The sequence below is a fragment of the Amblyomma mixtum genome, chromosome 6, assembly GCF_055824585.1.
Source record: "Amblyomma mixtum isolate Tamu chromosome 6, ASM5582458v1, whole genome shotgun sequence".
NCBI lineage: Eukaryota > Metazoa > Arthropoda > Arachnida > Ixodida > Ixodidae > Amblyomma > Amblyomma mixtum.
The window spans coordinates 97,201,188-97,225,799 of record NC_143017.1 but is presented as its reverse complement, the minus strand read 5'-3'; the positions used below and the strand labels follow the sequence as shown (position 1 = coordinate 97,225,799).

The window sequence follows — 24,612 nt, the reverse complement described above, 5'->3', positions numbered from 1 at the left end:
CCATGCTGCGCTCAAGCGCGCGCCTAAAGCATGTGCTGCACGAAAACAGAAGCGCGCTGTCAACAGCAGCGACAATGGACGCGCATATGTCAGGTTCCCACACTTTTTGATGCGGCAAGTAGTAAATTATAGTTTCACAGGTTCAAGGCCACACAAGCATGTTACAACTGACTGCTTTCGACGCTTCGGAGCAGATGAGAAGCTCGTTCAGATAAGCATCGAGACGGACTACAGTTTGTTCAACGCAAACTTGTGCTGATCGCAGATCAGTAATGGATATTAGGGAGAATGAATTTGAGCGCATTAATGTACTGCAACAGATAATTTGTTTGCTCATACACTGCTTTTCAGTTTTCCATGTTCGCCTGCTGCAAAGTATTACCGGCTTCGAAGCAGCCGTTTCCCGACAAAGTAGAGTACCATATTTCAAAAATTTCTAACTCACCATGACAAATCTCTCTTCTGGGTTTAGCACACACCAACAACTCCAAAAGATTTTCTGCAAGAGCGTAATAATCACTCTAAACAAAACTCGCAGCCATTTTGAATAATACCTCGAGTACCTACGATGCGGCGCCACAGGCAATAAAATCGACGGAACCCTAGAAAACGCTCCATAAAAAAGCAACAGAAAAAGAAAGCGAGAGCTCATCGCCTTAGTTCTAAATAATACCGCTTCAGCGCTAGTGTACACCTACTTCAGTAGTCTCGCAAATAATATATCCAGTTGCGAACGCTCTTCATCGACATTCCCCGAAGGGCGGCTTTTTTAAACAAGCAGCTCTCGCAGCGGTGTTTCTCAACGGAATCTGTTGAATTGCACGGCAAGCTTAGCTGGTCTGATGGGCTCAAGATCGCCAAGACCTCTGTAGTCTTGAACAGGAATCCAACTCACAATGCAGGCGGTTACATTCTTGGAATGTAAAATTTCTTTTTTCTCTCGATGACTGCAGTTTTGGTGCACTTAATTTTCAGCACAAGGCGCAAGCTCACTTACCACACACACACACACAAAGTAATTTGTGTGTTGTGGACGGCAAAAATTCATTCAATAACGGACGGACCAAAATTTTGCTCTTTATTCGTTGCCTTTACTCCATCCTTGATATAAACAGGGCCCAGACTGAGTCCACCCTCTTCGTAAAAATTCAGGGGGCACTTTGTTGACCTAAAGTGCGGTGAGGCGAAAGCCTTAAGCGCGGTTTTGCTGCTTATGTCAGTGATGTGTGGTTAAGATGTTAAGTTTCGCCTCTAACAGTGGAACGCGACAGCGTCTTGCAACGCTGCCAGGGAGTCCAAAGAATGCCATCGCCTGTTCGTCTGTACGCCTTGCTCGTCGGTAAATTGTTTTTATTGCGAAAGCAATACTGCTAGCACTTTTCTGCCGTCGGTGGAGGTCGTTCCTTCGCTCCGGCGCAGCTGCGGCGCACGACCACGTGACAGCGTGACGTCACGACCAGAGGAGAGCAGGGGCCCCAACTCGTCTCTTCGGCCGTAGTAGTTCCTTCGCTCGGCGCGGCGGCTACCACGTGACGGCCTCCTCGGCCCGCCGCGTGAGGGCGCTCGCTAGGAGAGGATTAATTAATTAATTCAATTAATTAATTTAATTAATTTCACTTAATGCCGAAGATTCTATGAGTAGTGCGGAACGATATAATCACAACAGAAGAAAACGCCGTGCGGAAGAAACGCCGGAACAGAAAGAAGAGCGGCTTGCTAAAAGAAGGTTGCAGTATACAGCCAAGAAGAAAGAGCAAAACGTTGTGGTGATTCGAGACGGTGACATCGTGGCTCAGCGACGTGAAGAACAAGAGATAAGAGTTGGCGAGTTCGAATCTGCTACGCGTGAATTCGAGAAACGAAACTACCAGCAGAACCAAGCGCAGCCAGGTGTTATTGCTTTCGCAATCAGCCAGGCTTAACCAAGCTAAGCCTTCAGCCAATTTTTTGAGGAAAGAAAATGTACCTGTCTCGCATATCTAGGTGAAGGTCGGCGTCCCTAGTCCGGGACACCGCACGACAAGGCCCCGCCTCTCGCCCGTTTCACCAGAGCCCTTTGGGACTCAAGCGAGGAGCAGTTGAGGAGGGAAGTCTCCCATGCCTCTCTGGAAGGGGTAGGGGAAGGGGGGAGGTGGGGATTTTGAGTACATGCCCACACCACGTGGAAAGATATCACAGGTCTCCCCACAGTGCGGGCCTCGCCCATCCGTGTTAGGATCGTAATGTTTTATGATTGCAGGACAGAGTAGAGTACCTGTCTGCAGGCGCCTTAAAGTTCGCTCTCCCCTTTGCAGGGGCCGGGAAAAGGCGGTTGTTGTCGCTATAATGCGTTATTATTTCCCTGAATCGCAGCAGCGGCTGGTTAGTCTCCGAGCCAGAAGAGCTGGGATGAGGAGCCCGGTGAATAAGCGCTCGGGCAGCCGCGTCAGCGGCCTCATTACCTCGTAAGCCCTGGTGGCCAGGAGCCCAAATGATTCTTTTCGGTGTTGGACCAGTGGCAGTCCGTCTTAGAATGCAAGCAGCTAAGGGGGAGATCTCCCCTGCCAAGTAATGATCACATGCTTTTCGGTAGTCCGTGATGATGATTCTCGAATTGACGTGGGCGGCAGCAAGCGCTATCACTACTTCCTCGGCTCGAATTGAATTCGGGGCTCGAAAGGAGAGTCCATCAACGTGCATTTCCTGGTGAACGACAGCGGCCGTGTAAAATGCCGTGGGCGATGGCCCGGCTACGTCTACATAATATACATCGGGTCGGGAGCCGTGTTGTCTCTCAAGAGCCCGAGCCCGCGCTTGTCTGTTTTCGTCCATGTCGGTGTCCATGTTACGGGGGAGCGGGGAGACCCAGAACATATGGCGCCACAGTACTGGGATACGCTCCGCCTCCTCTGGAGTGTAGTCGTGTTGGATGCGTAAGCAGTTTAGCAGGCGGCGCCCAGGGGCCGTCTGCATGAGCCGCGTGTATTGGTTCACGAGGTGGGCCTCCCGCAGCTCCTGATAGGAGTTTAGCCTCCCCAATGCCTTGAGTTTGGCATTAGAGGTAGCCACCAAGAGATCCAGGGCTCGCTTAGTTGCCTTGCGGATGATGGCGTCTATTCGCGCCTCGTCTTGCTTAGTAGTGCGGAGACATGGCACGGCGTAGAGGATCCGGCTAGTCACGAAGGCACAGACGAGCCGATGCGCGTCCTTGCCCCCCAGACCGCCCCGCTTGTTGGAAACGCGGCGGATCATGCGCCCTACCTGTTCGCCTACTCTCTTGAGTTTCACAATGGTGGAGTCCTGTATGAGTCTGTGGTGAATGAAAAGGCACAGAATACGGAGCTCCTCCACCTCTCTAATAGGACCTCCTGACAGAGAGATGTGAATTGCTGTCCTATCCTTTGGGTTCGCTCTGACATGCAGAAGCTCTGATTTCGCTGGAGCACATTGGAGCCCACAGTCAATAGCATATGCATCGACTATGGAAGCGGCCTGCTGAAGGCGGTCCTCCATGTCCCCAAGGCTCCCCTCAGTGGTCCAAATTGTAATGTCATCTGCATATAACGCGTGTTGAATGCCTTCCACCCGGGCCAGTTCACTTGGGAGGCGCATCATAGCTATGTTGAACAGGAGCGGTGATAACACCGCTCCCTGATGGGTGATGGCGTTCTGTGGACTCCCTGGCAGCGTTGCAAGACGCTGTCGCGTTCCACTCTTAGAACTACACACCAGTGACACAAGCAGCAACACCGCGCTTAAGGCTTTCGCCTCACCGCACTTTAGGTCAGCAAAGTGCCCCTATGAATTTTTTATTAGTCCTGCTCCTGAAATATATACCGCTTCCAAATCAACTACCCTTTTGTTTTGAGCAGGGAAAAGTTCCAGATCGTGCCTTCGAAATTTTACATAGATGTCAGTACCGGGGTTTCCCAACCCGGCGCACCATCATCTGGGCCCCAGCACATGCATGCGGGGATAGAGGGAAATAAGGTAGCGAACGCTACCGCCCGCGCGCTTAACCACCGAGCATCGCCTCTCTCGCTGCCTCTTCCGGCTACTGATTTCAATCCGGCTATTACTTTTCTGGAGATCACTCTCCAGTATCAAACCGCTCACGGCCGATACCCACCCCCCTGTAAAGGCCTCAAGAAGGCGGAGGAGCGTTGGCTTCTTCGCCCCTACACCAACACAGTACTGTGCCCGGCAGTGCTTAAACATTTCAATTCGGCATTTTCGGGCGAGTGTCCACACTGTGGGGAAGTGTTTGCGGACACGTATCACATGGTGTGGGCATGCCCTGCCAATCCTGCTTTCCCACCCCGCCCCACACCACCCGAGAGGACTGGGAGGCTGCCCTGCTCGGCTGCTCAACTCTCCAGGAGCAACCAACCCTGGCGACGAGAGCCCGGGCCGCCGCGGAGGCCACTGGGGTCCCGTGACTACGGATCCCTCCTAGTGATTGCGAGGGCCGGGGCCTTCAGGCCCGGCCCAAGCAATACCTCTCTTGTAAATAGTACCAATAAATGTTTTACACCACCCCACCACCCTTTTGAGCTAGCAGACGTAAGCACAACCTCGATAGCTATTGCCAGGACAGACACACCCGCTCCATCTCCAACGGGAGCCGCTTGATCTCCCATAGGAGATCGAGCGGCCGCGGTACTGGCTTCGACTACTGACCACTGACCGCAGGCTTCACCTAAAACTCACCTAACTGATCAAAGGCGGCGCGACAATCTGTAAAACCTCAAAATTTGACAGCGTAGGTGATCCTGTTTATTGCGCTGACCTTATTCTAAGCGTTTACTCAGCAAAATTTATCCTTCCACATATGCCAACAAATGCCCGCTATGCGGTGAACACCCAACGCTTTACCACGTTACATGGGCCTGTCAGAAAATGCAGGCAGTCCCGATAAACAACACACCAACACCGGAGCAGTGGGAGGCTGCGCTGTCCAGCTCGAAGCCTGAAGAGCAGCTCAAGCTGATCGACAGGGCTTGCAAGACTGCAAAGGCCGCTGGGGCCCTGGACTGAGGGCTCCACCTACTCTTCGATAAAGAACACTTGTTGTACAATAAAGTTTTTCATTCATTCATTCATTCATTCTAAGCGTTAACCCTTGCCATCCGATTCACATAATTTAATCGTCAGTACGGGGGCGTGCAAATTTGCACTAAATTCACCGACTCTCAAGCCGCATACCGAGACTTCTCATGCAGCTTCATGTCTCCCCAAGCAAACCAGATCTATACAGGGTGTTTCATATAACCAAGGATTTAAAAAAAAAAAAAAAGTGGCGCACCGGAGCTGGGCGAAACCAAAGGCATTTTCTTTCCTATCGTGTGACGCTACTCAGAGTAGTCTTAAAATTCCGCTTAATAAGTTAATTAGCTTAGATTATTTATGAAAAAGTTTTAATATTCACATTAGGTGGTTATGAAACGTCCCATCCAGTTCTTTTTTTTTACCAATTTTCTACGTGGTCCTTTTTTCCAGCATTTAAAGGTGCACTCAATAGAATTCTCTTTGCCACGGGAACTCGATCTACACTCTCCCAGCATTCTTCGAAACTTAGAATTATTGCCCTGTGCGGCCGATTTCCCTAGTTTAAATCGGATTAACACCCGGCTCCCGCCTTTTTTTTTTTTTGGGGGGGGGGGGGGGGGGATGGGAGGCGTAAACCAATGCGTGGAATGCCTTTCAGGCAGTCGCGTGGCGACTTTGCTTTCGCTTTTATTTATTTTTTTTAGGTTTCCGCGAATAAATAGATCTAGTCAGAGACTTCATAGCTACAAATTACGCCCACATAAATAAAAATACGCGTGGACTCTTTGCTTTCGCCGATCACTACGTATCACTCCGCCGGTGGCAAAGCGGCAAGCCGCCACAGGACTGGTTGAAAGGTTGGTTAAAGGGTGGCGGAAAGATCAGCTAGGATGTATAAGGTCTAGAAAATACTTTGCTTCACTGTAACATTTTAAATTCATGAGTGGTAGCGAAATGCTAGACGCGCACAGGACGACGGCTAATATTGTCGTTTCCTGTCTGCCTCTGTTATTTCGTTTGTAATAATGAATTGAAAAGCGACTGTAAATTATCCCAACTAAACGTTTTTACGTCAACTGTAGTAGAGGCGTATCTTTGCATCATCGGCGTTGGAGGTTTGGTCTAGTCGTTATCGTCGTCTTCTGGGTACTGATCTTCCGCCGATCTCTTCATATATCGAAATTGAAATATACCTGCGCTTAAAAGACACGGACTGAAAGATAGAGACACACAACACACAGCGCTGGACTTACAACTGAATTTTTATTCGGGAAACACTGCTCTTTATACATATATATCTTCGAAGGATATATCTTCATATATCCTTCGCAGCCGATGAGAAAGTAGCGCTGGGGAAGGAATAAATGAAATCACGTTCCGAACAGTCCGACCTATGAGGCTCAATGACAAAGAAGGCTCTCATGATTGGATTTGGCTCATTTTGATCCGTACGTCAGCAGTATCTGGCTCATTTTACCGTGATAGCGTTAAAGGGCACGCTACATGGAAAATCCGGAGTCTGCGTTGTCGGCGTTGTGAGCGAAAAATCACGCGCATATTGCTCTGGCAGGTGGTCCCCAGAGAGCAACCTAGGAGGCACTTGGGCCACTTAGGTCACGTGACCTTGCGGCCACAACCTGCCCACCGGAGAGTGAGCAAACTGTCCACCGTGGCAGGTGGCAGTTAAATTAATGATTGCTCGCTCGGGGAGATCAACCTGGGTCGCACAAGGCCCACCGCTGGGAGCACCTGCCATCGCAGGGCAGTGGCGCATCGCTTAACCGCTGCACCACTGCGCCAGGAGGGGTATGAGGACTCCTAGGGATCTATGAATGTAAAATAGAGGATGACCGTCTGCATATATGGGAATTACGCTAACGCTCCATACCCCTAAGGCGGAGCTTAAGTGTCTCCTCGATTTTTTTCTATTGAATATAGAATTTATGCGCAGGTCTTCAAGGCGTTGATCGGAGTCTTTCGTTCTCACAGTTTTTGCAAAAGTAAGATTTACGGATGAGCTTTTCATTGCAGCAAAATTTGATTTTCTTTCAGTTTTTGGATTTGGCTCATTAAAAAAAACTCATCAAATAGAGAGTGGCAATTGATACTCAATTGAGCTCACTCGATGCATCCCAGTGAGTGGAAAGTGAACGTCAGCGGAGCTGCAGTTGAATGTGTATTCACCCCTTTTAGTCACTACGTTGAGTGGTAATTGAGTGGTGTTTGGTTTTCCAAGGTGAATGGTTTGGAAAAGAAGTGTGCGCCTTCAAATCCCGTCCATGTGAGTTTGATCCGCGCTTCTCAAAAGGGATTTAATGGGCTGTACTGCACAAGGACGATTACGGTCCTTCGCGGATAGGATCGAGGGAGGGTGAGTTGACCAAAGGCCCTTTTCCAAGCGTTTCACCCCAAAAGAGCCGAGCGTCAGGCCGGAGGAAATCTTGTTCCCATTAGAAGACCGGTGGGTGCCCGGCGGCTCTGGGGATCGAATCGAACACCTCCCGAATGCAAGGCGCATTCTCTATAATACAAGGCCACTGCTTCAGTTTTTAAAAGATGGCCACCCTACCAACACGGTGATTTCCCAAAACGAGCTGAGTCATCCATCCTTCCGAGGGTTGAGGTCCCATGATGGCCGAGCACTACGCCGAGAGCGTCCTCGTACCTATTTTACCGGTAGGTGCAGCGACACCGAAGTGCCACCAATGCCATGGCGGATGCTCAACCACAAGGCCATCCATGGTTGGACAGAAGGGCCCGACAACCCATGCCGGAGGGAGCGCCATGGGCCCCCCTTCCAGATGGAGCCTTGTGGCCGAGCACATAGCCGGAGGACACCGGTACCAATTTATGGCGGTGGGTTCCCCGCCGATGGAATTTCGGGCTCTCCCACAGACAAGGCCGGATGCTCTGAGACTTGCGGGCCTCCTCTGGTGCGGCTTGAGAGGGTTCTGAGCGTTACATCCACGTACGAAGGGTCGGATGATAGGCCGGGGGGTTTGCTAGTACCTATTTTGCCGGTTGGTACCCGGCGACACCCATGATAGGCGCCTCCCATGGCCTCGGCAGACGCTCCACGATGATGTCAACCATGGTCGGGAAGGGGCACCCAGTATCCTCTTCGGCAAAGGTGCTCAGAGCCACTATAGGTCCCCTTGAAGACGTGACCCCTTTGAAGGCTGAGCAGCAAGCCAGGGGAAAACCTGTAGGTTCCCGACGGCACTGGGGACCGAACCCGGCGCCTTCCGAATGTGAGGCGGATGCTCTACCACAAGGCCACCGCTTCGGTATCCTGATACGAAAACGTTACCAGAACGTCACGGAGGTATTTGTTCGGGTAAAAAAGCAATAAAACACCGTTTCCGTCATATATTCCAAAAATTCTGCAACGTCATGCATAAACTCTAAAGAAAAGTTTCCAAGCTTCCACGAAAGCAACAATGTTTGCGTAACTTTCGCTGAAACAATATTTTATAACCAGAGTCACCAAATTTTACAGCAAGTACACTCTTCCAGCGCTCTGAAAGCAGCAAGTAACAAGAAGATAGTGTAGACGGCAGTGATAAACAAACTACGCCTATGAACTCACATGCCTCACATCCATGGGCTCAGGCTTATAGGCAGCCTGCGCATCTAACTCCAGTGCGACGCGCGCGCCGCGTCCCTGTCAGGAAGGCTGGGGCAGCCCGACAGCTCCCGCTGTGCTGCGCGCGCCGTCCCGAAGCAGTTTTGGGCGTCCTTACCGAGCAAAAAATGGCACATAACAACAGCAGGACACACTGCTGTGTTGCAGGATGCAATAATGCATATATAAATTCGCCTGGGACAAGGTTTTGTGGACTTCCGACGCGACATTGGGAGACTGCCCACCCTTCGCGACGGGCAACACGCACGCGCGGTTTCTGGTCAAGCAGTGGTCAAACCCGTGCAGAAGCTTACTTAACTCATGCATGGCTGTACACAATATGTGGTCTTGAAAAGCCACGCATAACTCGCCCGCAGTCACGCCTGTGGAAGAAGCCGAAATTTTGCGCAGTAAAGAATCGTTTACCTTACTTCCAGTTATGCGCGGAATCCTTGCTCGCTTCCACTGCGCCGTGTCGTCCAGCGTCTTTTTCGACAGTAAAGGCACGTTTTCAGAGGCAACGGCAACATGTTCTTGATAAATCTTTGCCTCCACATCTGAACGACTGGGTGATAATTTAGTACAATTCTAATGTCGAAAATTTAGGGTACTTGTACTGAATGTGTAGAAATTAAACAAAGCTTGCAATGAAATCCCGCTTTTCGAGCCCACGCATTCTGCAAGAATCCTGCATGAAATAGCTGGGATACTCCTTTTTTGCACAATCCCAGTCAAAAAGTTTTATGTTTTCCGCACCGAGTTTCAGTGCGCACAGGCGCTTCGCCGCAGCTTGCATCCTTTTCTGCTTGCAAAAGCTAGTTCATTGGACATCTCATATCATCAAAACACTGACGCACGTGTTGCAACGATAAGGACCTGGCAGTTGCTGGAAAAATGAGAAAATATGAGCGGCAGATTACGCCATGGATACATCATTTCAAGGCGTAGTTTGAACAGGGCATTTCACATCGAACACCGAAGTTGCGGCAGACGAGAATGTTATGAAGTCAAGTTTGCGCCGCTCGCTCAAAAAGTGGACTTTTCTAATTACCTTCAATGTTATGCCGCCTGGCCGTCTTTGAAAGTTTAGGGTAAGTTTTTTTTAAATGCAGGAACACTGCAGGCTTGCGGGTGGCTCGTTTTGGAGAGCGTTTCACACCGCTCCAAAAACACGGCAACGACAGCAGCGCATTTACATTTGCCTGCGATGCCTGCCTTGCAACTACAGCTTGCGGTAACAAGCTGTCTACTGGAATATAGCTACATAAAAAAAAATGAGTGAGAGTTCAGCGGTAACAGGCACCAGATACAAATATTTCTTAGCGTTAATTTGATGGTTTTCGGTGGCGCAGGGATGCTTGTCTCCGCAGTGTACCGGGCTGCTACTTCGCTCCCGTCGCAAGATACCGCCTCTTTCACGTTGTGTACATGGTCTGCTTCAAAAAGCTTCGTTCCTTTCCTGACGTTCGCTCCTCGAAAGAATTTTTCAGCCTCATGAATGCATAGGTCGAAATCCCGCCTCTACGAACAGCGGCAGCCGCTAGCAGATGCCATCCCATCGCTGTCGCGGGGCGAGCCTTCCTGACAGGGACGAGGAACTGGCCGCGCGGGGGAGCTGAACGCAGCCTCGACGGTGGCGGTGCCTGGCGGGTGCAGGTTGCCTATAGGCAGAGAGGGGCCGCGGCAAAGAAGGGGCTTTTTGGAAAGCCGCGATCTTCAGAATTTGAACGCAAGAAGTAGACGAGAACAGGAGATATTTATTACGAGAACAGGTGATATACACAAACACTGTTTGGACCGATAGCTACAAAAGCTAGTGGCCGGTCCAATACAAAAATTACTTGCAGCTCAGCCGCAGAGCGCGGAAGACTAAAGAGTTAATCATGATACACACAACAGTGCAGGTAACAAAAACACACAGCAAAAAACAAGAATAAGATAGGAGACTGCAAGAAAGAATGCAAAATACAAAAAAAAACAAAAGCAAGAAATGAGTTCAGGAAAGTAAAAACAGCGCTAAATTCTACACAAACCACACAGAAAGACGGACAGGACGGGCGCTGTCACACCAACTAGCCCAGCAAAAGGTACAGCAAGAAATGAATACACAGAATACAAAGAACAACATACCAAAAGCAAGCACCCCCAAGGAAAATGAGGTGTCAAGAATTCACAAAACAAGTTTCAGGCAAAATTTGATTAGACTTGTAGTGCAGTTTACAAGTCATTTTAAAATTTCTGGCTACTTTTACCTTGATGGGCAATCTGTTCCATATTTTTGCTCCACTGAACTCTATCCGGTGTTCACCGCATACATAGCTACATTTTGGAACGTTAAATTTACAACTGGATGCTTGTCTTGTATTACGGGGAGGTAGAGCAGAAAGGCTTAACGGAAGGGGAGAGCTAGTGTTTATTATGCTGTTTATCAAGAGAGCGATTTTATAGTTACGCAAGGATGGGAACGACAGTACTTGATTTGCATCAAAAATGTTGCTCCTAGAGTGATCTTTATCAGAACTTATCGCGTTCAGTGCCCGTTTCTGGAGATGAAATAAAGGTGACAAGTAGGTTTTATATGTCTGGCCCCAAAATTCAGAACAGTAACTGATATGTGAATGACAAAAGGAATGCATAGGCACCCTGCGCATCTAACTCAAGCGCGACGCGCGCGCCACTGGCGGCGGCGCGCGCGTCCCTGTCAGGAAGGCGGGGGCAGTCCGACAGCTCTCGCTGTGTTGCGCGCGCTGTCGCGAAGCAGTTGTGCGCCTCCTTCCCGAGCACAAAATGACACATAACAACAGCAGGACACATTGCTGTGTTGTAGGATGCAATAATACATATATAAATTCGCCTCGGACAAGATTTTATGGATTGCCAGCGCGACATTGGGAGACGGCCCACCCTTCGCGACGGGCAATACGCGCGCGCGGTTTCTGGTGAAACAACGGTCAAACCCGTGCGGAATACGCTTGCTTGACCTCCTAGAGAGGTTTTTGAGTCATGGCAAATTCAGCAGACTCGGAGGAATGCTAATGGCTCTCTGGGAACCCTTCCCTTTTCTTGCACCCACGATTTTCGGTCATTGACTTGGCTGTCAAGAATATGTGGGCTTACAAAGCCACGCCGAAACTAGCCCGCAGTCACACCTGAGGAAGAAGCCCAAATTCTGCGCTGCAAAGAATCGTTTACCTTAGTTTCAGCTATGCGCAGAATCCTTGCTCGCTTCCACTGCGCCTTGTCGTCCAGCGTCTTTTTCGACAGTAAAGGCACGTTTTCAGGGGCAACGGCAACATGTTCCTGATAAATATTTGCCTCCACGTCTGAACGACTGGGTGATAATTTTGTAAAATAATCATAAATCCTAATGTCGAAGCGCAATGAAATTTTGCTTTTTGTGCACAAGCTTTTTGCAAGAATCCTGCATGAAATAGCCAGGATATTTGCAGAATCCCAGTCAAAAAGCTTTGTTTTCCGCAGGAGTTTAAGTGCGCACAGGCGCTTCGCCGCAGCTTGCATTCTCTTCTGCTTGCAAAAGATCGTTCATTGGACATTTCATAGCACCAAAATACTGACGCACGTGTTGTAGCGATAATGGCCTGGCAGTTGCTGAAAAAGGAGAAAATATTAGTGGCAGATTACGCAATTGCCACATCATTTCAAGGCGTAGTTTGGACAGGGTATTCCACATCGAACACCGGAGGTGCGGCAAACGAGAATGTTATGAAGTCAGGTTTGCGCCGTTCGCTCAGAAACTGGAGTTTTCTAATTACCTTCAATGCTATGACGCCTGGCCGTTTTGAAAGTTCAGGGTAAGCCTTTCTAAATGCGGGAACACCCAAGGCTTGCACGTGGCTCGATTTGGAGAGCGTTTCACACCACTCCAAAAACACGCCAACGGCAGCAACGTGTTTACATTTGCCTGCCTTGCAACTGCAGCTGGCGGCTACACGCTGTCTACGGGAAGATAGCTACATAAAAAATAAAATTCAGTGAGTGCAGCGCTGACAGGTATTAGATAGAAATATTTCTTAGCGTTGATCTGATCGTTTTCGGTGGCGCAGTGATTCTTGTCTGCGCAATGCACCGGGGAGCTAGATTCGCTCCCGTCGCACGACACCACCTCTTTCACATTGTGTACTACATGGCCTGCTTCAAAAAGCTTCGTTCCTTTCCTGACGTTCGCTCCTCGAAAGAATTTTTCAGCCTCATGAATGAATAGGTGGAAATCCCGCCCCTACGAAGAGCGGCAGCCGCTAGCAGATGCCTTCCCTTCGCTGTCGCGGGGCGAGCCTTCCTGACAGGGACGAGGAACTGGCCGCGCGGGGGAGCTGAACGCTGCCTCGACTTTTAGAGAGATAGCTATTTTTTTCCAAGTGATTGATCGGCATTTGCGGTAGCCAGACTTTTATTTGATTTTGCACGTGTTTTCAAGTGTTTTCGTCTTGAGCGTGTAGATATCTGGGCATTTGGTGCAAGCAATAATCGAGTGTTGCTACGATGGTTAAGTTACTGAAGGTTAGATGTATGGAGTGTGAGGAATCGGTGAATTTAAAAGAAACGCGGTTCGATTCAGTGGAGGAGGCCGAAGGCGCAGATTTTATGTGCAAATTCTGCGTATTAGGTGCACGCCTGGACAGGGCTGAACAGGCGAACAGCGAACTAGTGCTAAGGATGGATGCTCTAGAAACAGAGTTACAGATAGAGAGGGCAGAGAAGCGTAAGCTTCAAGTACAGCTATCTCAGATCGAGTCAAAAACGGCTGACACCGCCATTGGAAGCCACAATGGCGGGCATTCCAGCGCCAGCCACGTGGATGGGGCTTGCACTGGCATGGACAGCGAGGGGCCAGTAGGTCAGACATGTTCAGGCAGGAACAGCTATGCACAGGTGGCAGCTGGGAATTCGAGAGGCGGTACTGAGAAGGGGTCCGGGCTACTTCCAGGAAATGAGGGCACAGTCGCTGATAAGAGGCAGCGAGATCCGGAAGTTAGGAGGGAGTGGCAGAGTACCCTAGTGCTTATCGCTGGTGACTCAAACATGGGGCGCTGCAAAAGAGCTATTCTGGACCGGGTGAAGGGTGATAGGCGGGTAGGAGTCGGGGTGTTTCCAGGAAAGACAATGGACGATGTCCTGACAGCGACTAAAAGTGAACTTTCCGAGAAGGCTGCAAGGCGTAACTTGGTAGTGGTAGCGGCGGGGCTAAATGATGTCCTGAATGGTAACGCCGCACAAGTAGGGAAAACATTAGCTGAGGGAGTTGACGGTATAAGGGCGATAGCACAGCAAGCGCAGATCGTGGTGTGTACAGTGCCTGAGGTACAAGGAAGGAATGCAGAGGTTGCTAAAGACGTTGTGAATCTTAATCGCGAGATAAGGCAGTTAGGCCTCGAGAAAGGCTTTGAGGTGGTAGAAATAAACAAGGAAGTGCACAGGGCAGGTTCGGGCAGAGACTTTGGACGAGATGGCATCCATTTCAGTGGAAGGGTAGGAGAAGAGATAGGCAGGCGCCTGGGAGGCCGAGCGTTAGCTTTTTTAGGGGGTCCACGGTGGCTCAGGGCGTAGGTGTAGGTAGAAGCGATGTAAATGTAACAATGGCGGCTGATCCCAACAAAATGGCCACTAGGAGGCCCAGAAAGAAAACTACGAAAAAGAAATTTAACGCCAGGATCAGTTACATAAACATGCAAGGGGGTAGAAAGAGAGCGAAATGGCTAGAAATAGAACAGCAGTTAAAGGACGAAGCAGTAGGTGTGTACGCTCTATGCGAGACACATCTGAGGGATCTAGAAGATCCACCTTTCATCGATGGCTATGTCTGGGAAGGGTGCAACAGAACAACAACGGAGAAGAAGGGAGGAGGAGTAGGTATGCTGATACATCAAGGAACAAATTGGCAAAGAATAAAATCAACTTGCAAAGAACATGTCTGGGTATCAGGTACAATTGCTGGCAAAAGGACATGGCTAGGGGTAGTTTATTTAGGGACCGGGGACAAATGCAGGCAAGAAAACAAGGATCTAGTTAAGTGCCTCAATGACGATATAAAGCAGATTGGAGACGGTGTCGATGTTATTTTGCTTGGAGACATGAACGGCCACATCGAGGATCTGGATGGATACACAGATTGTAACGGGAAGTTAATGCTAGACTTGTGTGAGCGGCACAACTTAGTTATTGTCAATAGAGAAACTAAATGTGAGGGACAAATCACGTGGGAATCCCGTAACAGGCAAACAACCATTGACTACTGTCTAATGTCGCAGGGCATCTATAGCAAGCTCGCAATAATGGAAATAGACGAAGAGGGGAAGGACAGCCTAGGAAGTGATCATAAACGCATTAGTCTACAGTTGGGAGCCCTAGTCAAAAGAGAAATGCAACGAAGTCCAAAAGACAACGCAAAATTAAATGATGAACAAATAGCGCTAATATCAGCCGATATAGAAGAAATAATTGAAAAACGCCACATGGAAAATTGGGATTATAATCAGTTGGAACTGCTCATCGCTACAAAAATGAAACAAGTGAAAGGAGTTAACCACTGGAGAGGAAAGAGGAAGCCACGAAGCTGGTGGAATATGGAAATTAAGGAGGCCATCGAACAACGACGGGTGGCTTCAAGGGAACACAGAGAAGCAAAGAGGGCGCAGTTATCTGTACAGGAAATAGGAAAAAAATGGGAATCTTATCGACAAAAGAAACAGCAAGTTCAGGTCCTAGTCCAGGCTAAAATAAAGCAGTCCTCTGATAAATGGCTGGCTGAAGTTCGCGAGGCAAATAAAGGGGGGCCAAGAAAATTCTGGAACCATATAAGCTGGTTGGGAAAAACAAATCAAAGAAAGCAGGAACAGATTATAGATGCTGAGGGAAAATGTTTGGAGGGAGACGATGCTGTGGACTACATTACGTCATTTATAGCTGCGTCTTTTAGCGACGCCAATGGGGTAATCTCCCCAAGTGAGGCGGCAACACAGGACAGCACAAAAGAGAACAGCTTAGAACTGACTAGTCTTAACTGGGAAAAGGCGGAAGCGAATATTCCTAAAACCACATCCGCAGGGATAGACGAAATTCCAATTAAGCTGATTAATGAACTTGGCCCAAGAAGCAAGGACGCGCTGATAAAAGCATTGGAGGCAGTCATAACAAATCAGCAAATTCCGCACAGCTGGAGACAGAGTAAAATGAATTTGATTTATAAAGGGAAAGGAGATAAGATGAACATAAAATCCTTCCGTCCGATTACGATAACATCTGTTATGTACAGGCTGGCAATGCAGGCGGTGAAATTAAAAATGCAGTCATGGGTAGAAGGGAATAGGATACTCGGAGAACTTCAGAATGGGTTCAGAAGGGGTAGGCGGTTAGATGATAGCCTGTTCGTGCTTACCCAATGCATAGAAATAGCTAAGGCGGAAAATAGACCTCTGTTTATAGCCTTTCTAGACATAAGCGGTGCATACGATAACGTGAACAGGGAACTCCTGTGGAGCATATTGAAAGATTTAGGTATTGGTGATGAGGTAATTGATTTTCTACAGGAAATCTACCGAGATAATGAAGTTGAAATTACATGGGAAGGGAAAAAAAGTACCACAACTGTAGGGGTGCACAAAGGATTAAGGCAAGGTTGCCCTCTATCACCGCTGCTGTTCATGCTTTACGTGATAAATATGGAAAGAAGGCTAGAAGAAAGTAATCTGGGTTATAATCTATCGTACAGATTAGGCGGAAATGTAGTTGAGCAGCGACTCCCGGGTTTAATGTATGCGGACGATATTGTACTGTTAGCAGATAGCCAGGAAGATTTACAAACTTTGGTTAATTGCTGTGGAGACGAAGGAGACGCTCTAGGATTCAGTTTTAGCGCAACTAAATCAGGTGTGATGATTTTTAACGATACAACTGATCAGGTGCTTACAATACAAGGCCACGAAATACCCAAAGTGGCCGAATACAAATACCTCGGGATATGGCTAAACGAAGGGCAGATATACACGGAAAAGCATGAACAGGCTCTTAGGGCAAAAGGACGAAGAGACGCCGGGATAATGAAACATAGGGCATTATGGGGGTACAACAAATATGAAGTACTAAGAGGTATTTGGAAAGGAATAATGGTGCCGGGTCTTACTTTCGGCAATGCGGTTCTGTGCTTAAGGGCAGAAGTTCAGTCGAGATTAGACGTAAATCAGAGAGCTGTTGGAAGATTAGCACTAGGTGCCCACGGCAAAACCACAAACGAGGCAGTACAAGGGGATATGGGCTGGGCATCGTTCGAGGCACGGGAAGCTAAGAGTAAAATACTATATGAAGAACGCCTGAGGAAATTGGACGATAACAGATGGGCAGCTAAGGTATTTAAATATTTATACAGAAAGAACGTTGACTCACAGTGGCGGAAAAGAACTAGAAAACTAACCAGTAAGTATGCCGGTCATGAGGACGGAGAAAGAAAGAGCATTAAACGACAGGTTAAGAACGCGGAAGTTAAAAATTGGATGAATTCAATGGAAAAGAAACATAGTGTAGAATTATATCGATTCTGGAAAAGGCAGATCAGGAAAGAATTTTTCTATGATAACTCAAGAGGCAGTGCCCTACTTTTTGAAGCTAGATCAGGGTGTCTTAGAACGCGCAGCTACAAAAAGAAATTTAACGAAGAAGATGACACATGTGCAGTGTGTGGTAGATCTGTGGAAACAATTGAACACCTCATAATCAAATGTGATGGTATCCATCCGGATGTCGATGCAGGCACAGTCACTCTTTCTGAGGCCCTAGGGTTTAAAGATAACAATGGTCATGTAAATAAATCTGCAGTGGAAGTCAGCAAAAAGCGATTGGAGGATTGGTGGCTGAAAAGCAGAGATGTGGCATAAGGTTAGAATAGTAGGAAACCGTAGGCAAAGTTGATGGAGAATCTTAATGAGAATTGCCAACACAGTAAACAAAAAAAAATAATAAATAAAGAAAAGCTGAGCATGGTGGCAATTGCCACCACCCCGTTTCAAAGGGGGCGCTCCTATCCATCCATCCATCCATCCATCCACGGTGGCGGTGCTTGGCGGGTGCAGGGTGCCTATAGCATACTATATACTAGCTATGGAGGGTGTACGACCAATTATTAGAGTTGAGTTGTTAATAACCACCGATTTCGAATACAATTTCAGAGCAATTATTGACGCAGTCTGTGGGTGACACAAACCAAGTGGTTTAACTGCGAAGTTATCTTCGTTGAGGTGAGTCCTTAGTGCACATACAGCAAGAAATCGATGCTTGACATAGGCTTCTACTACTTGTCCGGAACGCTTTTTTTCCCCTTTGCACCAATGCTTCAAGTCAGTGTTTCGTAAATACTGCCTAATGTCTGCTTCTAACCCTACTGATAAGCTTTTAATGAGCGTTCCAAGATAAAAATTAAGCTCTGGAGAAATAGTTACCGAACGAAATTACCTGAAATTCAACTGACACGTAGACAGTTGGTTTCCTGTTGACTCAAAATTAAATGAGACTCAAATGACCTGCAGGTAATTGGCTTCCTCTTGACTCACATTCTGATGAGACTAAATTGACCTCTAAGTAATTGGCTTCATGTAGACTCATATCAGTAGAGAACATTTTGACATCTTAACGAACGAGCTCAGTAAAGTTCGAGCTAATAAAAGTCCCAATAAGCCCGAATAAACGACCAATAGAAACTCACATTGCATTTCTATAAGAGTATGTTCTAGCAGTATTAGGTAATTTTGTTTGTGAAGGTAACCATCGGTTAAATGAAGGAGTTGAGAGCAGCCCAAGAAGACTCACACAGCCTAGTGAACGATGAATTCGTGAACTATTTATTTGGAAATAATTCGCTTAACTTGGAAGCGTGCGGAGCGTCTTATACGAGTTCAATTAACTCACTGCTGTTGGGAGTCGCTTATCGTTGTCCCCAGTATCTTTTCATTACGCCCGGTCAATTAATACTAGCTAACCTTTGAAGTCTTGGCTTTCGGGAAAAAAGTGTCATTAGGAAAGTCGTAGATCGTTTTGAGTAATAGCCGGCTGCACTGTCCACAATAAAGCACACTTTACGAAGCTTTCTTTTAGTACTCGCTTAAAAGCCTGCTAAAACAAAACTGCCACGAGACAGTTCCCTGTTTCAACGCTTTCAGGCACGCTCTCAAGCAGCCAAATTCTTCAATCTGAGAACCGCTGTCCCCGACGGCCTTGGCGCTTTTGATGGCCGTGAGATAGGCGCCAGCAACTGCTGCTGCTTCGAGGAAGATGAGCGCTCGCATTGCGTTATTATCGGGCGCGCAGGGACAGCGGCGGAGATAACAGTGCATTGCGCCTCTACATGTCTTGACATAAAACGTGTCACTCCTATATGAGATGTGCTCCGTTTATAAAATCAAGCCAGAAGAAAAATAGTACAAAAACATTTGTTTAGAATATGCTGCATCTGTCTGGAGCCCTGGCATCGACTCGCTCATTTCAGATTTGGAAGCTGTGCAGAACCACGCATGCCGTTTCATTCTTTCTAATTATCACCGAACAAGCAGTGTAACCGCCATGAAATCAAGTTTGTCCCTACCACTTCTTTCCCACCGCAGATCAATAGCCTCATTGTGTCTTTTTCATAAAATTTACCACAACAACTCTCTCAATCCTAAGTTACTGTCAAGACCATGTTACATATCAGCACGCGTTGATCACCGTCATAAAGTTGGAATCCCATCTTGTCACACCAAATGTTTGCATGACTCATTCATACCCCCAACTTCTGTCAGCTGGAATCACCTCCACACGACATCGCAGGTATTTCTGATAATATTGCATTTCGTAAAGTCCTTAATGTTTCTTTCTGAGTATGTGTCATTTATTACTGTATAAAAATTTCCTTTAACTGTCTACACACTGTTTTAATGTATCCCCACTGCATTCTAATCTCATTGCCTTCCTGAGTTTTCGCTTTGTCATGTATTTCTGGTTTATTTTTGTTTTCTCTCCTTTTTTGTTGCTGTTTAGGCTGAATTTTTTATGTATTCCCACTCCCCTCCGTAATGCCTTCGGGCCCCGAGGGTACAATAAATAAATAAATAAATAAATAAATAAATAAATAAATAAATAAATAAATAAATAAATAAATAAATAAATGGAGACTACACCCGCGCAAATGCCGATGATTCAGCTCTAGCTTGTCCACATTGTTATTATGTAACTGTTTGCCTTTGCTTTGACTCCGCGGATGAGTGCATGGCAATTGTGGTTTGCTTTTGGTGGGGTTACAAAGAAATGCGTTGGCTCGAACTTAAAAATATTTGCTTGGTTTGGTTTATGGGGTTAAACATCCAAAGGTGACACAGGCTACAAGGGACGCCGTAGTGGAGGGCTTCGGATAATTTCGACTAACTGGGGTTCTTTAACGTGTGCTGACATCGCACAATACACGGGCCTCTAGCATTTCGCCTCCATTGAAATGCGACCGCCGCGGCCGGGATCGAACCCGCGTCTTTCAGGTTAGCATCTGAGCACCATAACCACCGAGTCACTGTGTGGTGGCTTGTTTTAATGGGATAGCGTTAATATATGCATTCAAGCCAGGTATATAGGCGAGGACAACTGCGTTTAAACAAAAAGCAAACAAGATGTAAAAAATCTCAAGCTGCTGAAAAAAAAAGTAATGTTACATTGAATAATATATACAGAAATGACTTGCCACGCGTTATCAGTGAGGTGCTTGACAGTGGATTCTCGCGAAAAGTGTCACGGTTGCGTTGCAAGGCGATGTAGTCCGGAAGATCGGGCGGATACAGCGAGAGAGCGCAGAAAAGTTAAAAGGTACAGCCTTTGTCAGAAGTTTAGAGCCCAGGGGGTTTGCTTCTGGGCCACACTGCTTTGCTCGTAATGCGCGCTCGGCATCCCAAATCTCCTGAAGGTAAGAAGATTTTTCGTCCTGCTCCCTCCGATGCGTAGGATTTCCATGAGTGCTACAGAAGCGCCACAATAGGGCTTTGAAGCAAACCCCCTGGGCTCTAAACTTTTGACAAAGACTGTACGTGTACTGCCGCAAGTGCAGGTGGGGTTTAAGTTATCAGCGAGTTTTAGAATAGAAGGACTATACCGGATATTGGGATAAGGTCCTCTTATTTTAAAACTAGGTTAAAATCGGTGTCACTAGCAACTTCTTTTTGAACGAACGGCGGAAAAGCGCAGCAAATAACGCCATCATTAAACCTAACGGCATCCTTTTTTAAAGCACGCCTCATAACGGCTTCCATATGCCCCTTGACAATGTTGGTGCTACCTTCTTGCTAAGTAGATGTCGGTCTGGAGACCACAGCCACAATATCACGACGACTCAGCGGTAAGCTTCGCGGCTTAGCAGGGTCTCACGATTAGGTGTCTCGTTCATTCTTCGCGCCCAAGGACTGTAGTTCTTAACAGAAGGCATAGATGGAGCCACGACACAACCGCGCTGTCAAGTGCAAGGTCTTTTGGTAGAGCGGAAAGATTTAAAGACGTCTGTTGTTGTTGTTGTTAGTGCCTATTTTTTTTTATTTGATACCTCAAAGGCCCCTGGTACGGGGCATTACATGAGGGTAATAAAATATTGGTAATAAAAAAAAATGGAAGGAAGAGATTTTGCTAGCCGCGGCGTCTACCATCGAAACCCGAAGCACCTGAGCTGCGGCTAGCGGGAATAAAATTACAGGGAGAAGGAAAGAAAGGGGGGGGGGGGGGAGCGATAGAAGAAAGGTTTGGTTTACGGGGTTTAACGTCCCGATGCGACTCAAGCTATAAAAGACGCCGTAGTGAAGGGCTCCGGAAATTTCGACCTCATGGGGGTTCTTTAACGTGAACTGACATCGCACAGAACACGGGCCTCTAGAATTTCGCCTCCATTGAAACGCGACCGCTACGGCCGGGATCGAACCAGCGTCTTTCGGGTCAGCAGCCGAGCACCATAACCAAGGAGCCACCGCGGCGGCCTATAGATAAAAGAAAGGGCAGTGGTGGGACGGCAGTATGCACTGACGTCTGTTGACAGCCTTCATTATCAAGAGGTCATTAAGGCGGTTTATATGGCTGAAGCATATGAAAAATTCTTAATCTAGTTGCCGGCATGAACTGTAAATGAAATTTTATGGTGTTTCCACAGTTACTTGAGCATGTTTTCAAGTTGTTCAAGTTTGGGCGGTCATTTAGACAGCGATACAATATTTTTTTTCCAATATGTAATGAACTGCATATGCTCGGCAGGAGCAATTTTGGGAAATGTAGAGATCTGCAGGCACCCTACACGCGACAACAGGAGTGCGGCATCCGTACGCTGCCGCCGGTGTCGAGAAAAACCTCTTTTCCTATTGTATAGGCGCAAAAACTTCATTTTTGGTCTACTAAAACGTGAAAGTGAACGCGATTGCTGGGTACCTTTTTCCAATCATCAACGAAGTTGTGCCGCAGCCTTTGCCTCTCAGTGACATTCCGGAAAAGACACGACAGATGCCTCATGAAACTAATTTTTATTTTGTTCCATATGAACACAAAAACAAACTGCTACAGTTACGTCACCATTTGGCACATTATTAAGCTTGTTCCGGGCATCTCCTGCGTAGTGTAATTGTTATGGCACTCCGGCACACAGGAATGGTTATCGTTCGCTGAAAACGTAAATTACGGGCTCGTGTAATCCTGATAAACCTCATATCAAATCTGCGCGAATACGTGAAACGTGATAAAGCGACGAAGCGAAGAAATGACCAACACGGACAGCATTATTTTACGAACCTCGCGTGCGGAACATTGATGCATCGTATACAACACCGTACACGCCGCCGAGGTGGCTCAGTGGTCGTGGTGCTCGGCTGCTGACTCTTAAGACGCGGGTTCGAACCCGGCCGCGGCGGTCGCGCTTCGATGGAAGCGAAATGCTAGAAGCCCGTGTGCTGTGCGATGTCAGTGCACGTTAAAGAACCCCAGGTGGTCGAAATTTCCGGAGCCCTTCACTACGGCATCCTTTATAGCCTGAGTCGCTTTGGGACGTTAAACCCCCATAAGCTTAAACATCATACACATAGCATACTTTACTACATGGTGCAGACATCTCCCAATAATTTTCAAGCATTCCGTCATTCCCTGACGTAATCCAATGCCCCCTAAAATCTCGAATACATGGTCAACTGTAGCGTTTTGTTCGACAGAAAGTTCAGAACAGGGGTGGCCACAGCGCAGGTTCCCAGCCACACGCTCACAAAATACTCGTATAGGCGCACTGAAAACAAATGCTCGGGTGCCACGATTTTTTTCAGTACCGCGGAGAACGGAATTTTCGACGCAGAAGTAACTGATGTTTCAACTTTTATTCCTACACGTTACATTTTTTCCGCCGCTTTGAAGAACGCATTCCGGTGTTGTCACCACAAAAACGCTTCTCTTGAAGTTGGCCAATTTTTGATGTTTACCACATTTTTGCCACCGTGAACAAATCACTCGCAACAAGTTGTACATTATTGGGGGCCATAAAGGGCCACGTCCCCGTAAGAGTCAACGTGAAATTAACCGCGCCGCAGCAGCCGGCCAGCGTGCTCAGCCTGAATTACTTGAAATGCAGCTCAGTTTTATAAAAAAACAGAAAATATCTCTCACCTTGCCTTTGTCAGAAACCGCCGGAAATCCGCGTCGAAGTACAGCAGGAATGCAAAAACGCTGAAAGACAGAGTTTGCGCAAGCTGCGAACTGAAGAAAGCTGCGGTTCAACTGCGTTGAGTGCGTTCCGGACACGATAGGCAGTGCGTCCACCTTGCAACCCCGGCAGGTGGCAGTTGATGGTTGATCGCGAGAGTGCTCACCCAATGAACGCTAGTGCCGCGGGTCTGCCATAACGTTGTCAGCGCTAACGCATGCAGCCCACGTCTCTCTCTCTCACCACCACACTACCTCAAAGCGCGATTCAGGCGTCCACTGACCTAGGGAGCCAGTTATGCGCACTTCCTTTCCTTCAAATCATCGGAGTTTAAAACGTTGTCAACGCCAACGCCAATGAACACAGAGAAGACCGATGGTCTATTGCTTCAGTGCCGCGTTTCTGCCAGAACGTTGTCAATACCAAATTGGTAAATCGGTAAATTGGTTTTTGAGGAAAGGAAATCAGTATCTGTGTCACATATCTCGGCGGACACATGCAGCGCGCATCTGTCACTACCGCCACATAGCTGAAGCACGGCTGAGGTGTCCACTGTCTCAGGGGGGGGGGGGGGGGGGCAGTGATGCGCCTTTCCTTTGCTTCATCTGTTGGCAATTTAGCATGGGATTTGGTTATAAAGGTCATTTGAAGGTCAAAATTGCGGTCACGGTGAAACGGGCTTCACCTAGCGCAGTGAAGCTTTCCCTTCAAAAAAATTCGCTGTGGCTTAGCTTGGTTAAGCCCGGTAATTGCGAAAGCAATATCCGAACCTACGCCATGGGACAGCTGGTAGTGTAGCTGGTGGTGGTGCTTGTGGTTAGACTTGTGGTGATGCATCGGTTATACAATCCAATCCAATCTAAACCAATCCAATGCAATCCAATTCAATCAATTCCAATCCAATCCACTGCAATCCAATCCAATGAAATCTAATCTAATCTAATCTAATCCAATCCAGTCCAATCCAATCTAATCCAATATAATCCAATCTAATGCAATCAAGGTCAAATGAAGGTCAATGGTGGTCACCGCCGCGGCACGGCAAAGGCGTGAAAGTGCAAGTAGTATTGCTTTCGCAAAGGTCAATGGTGGTCACCGCCGCGGCCCGGCAAAGGCGTGAAAGTGCAAGTAGTATTGCTTTCGCAATAAAATTGCCGACGATTACGTTACTTCCTAATGCGAAATTTGGGCGGTGCTCATCAGCTGTTTCAGCTTTTCGATAGTGTGGTAAATTGGCTTTTGAGGAAAAGAAATGGCGCAGTATCTGTCTCACATATCTCGG

The 24,612-nt window shown here is 47.6% G+C and overlaps 1 protein-coding gene across 2 annotated transcripts in view; it reads right to left on the bottom strand.

The window, feature by feature from the left end:
• LOC149339781 (uncharacterized) overlaps window positions 1-23,377 on the bottom strand; it is a 42,992-nt gene extending 19,615 nt beyond the window's left edge. Inside the window, exons 1-2 of one of the 2 annotated variants that reach the window (XM_089548437.1) lie at window positions 23,294-23,377; window positions 446-499 (exon numbers count right to left, since the gene is read on the bottom strand). The gene's annotated coding sequence lies outside the window, so the exon portion shown is untranslated. Of the gene's footprint in view, window positions 1-445; window positions 621-23,293 lie in introns of those variants that run through there. The other variant, XM_089548436.1, reaches the window with a different exon arrangement.
• Window positions 23,378-24,612: the final 1,235 nt, after the last annotated feature.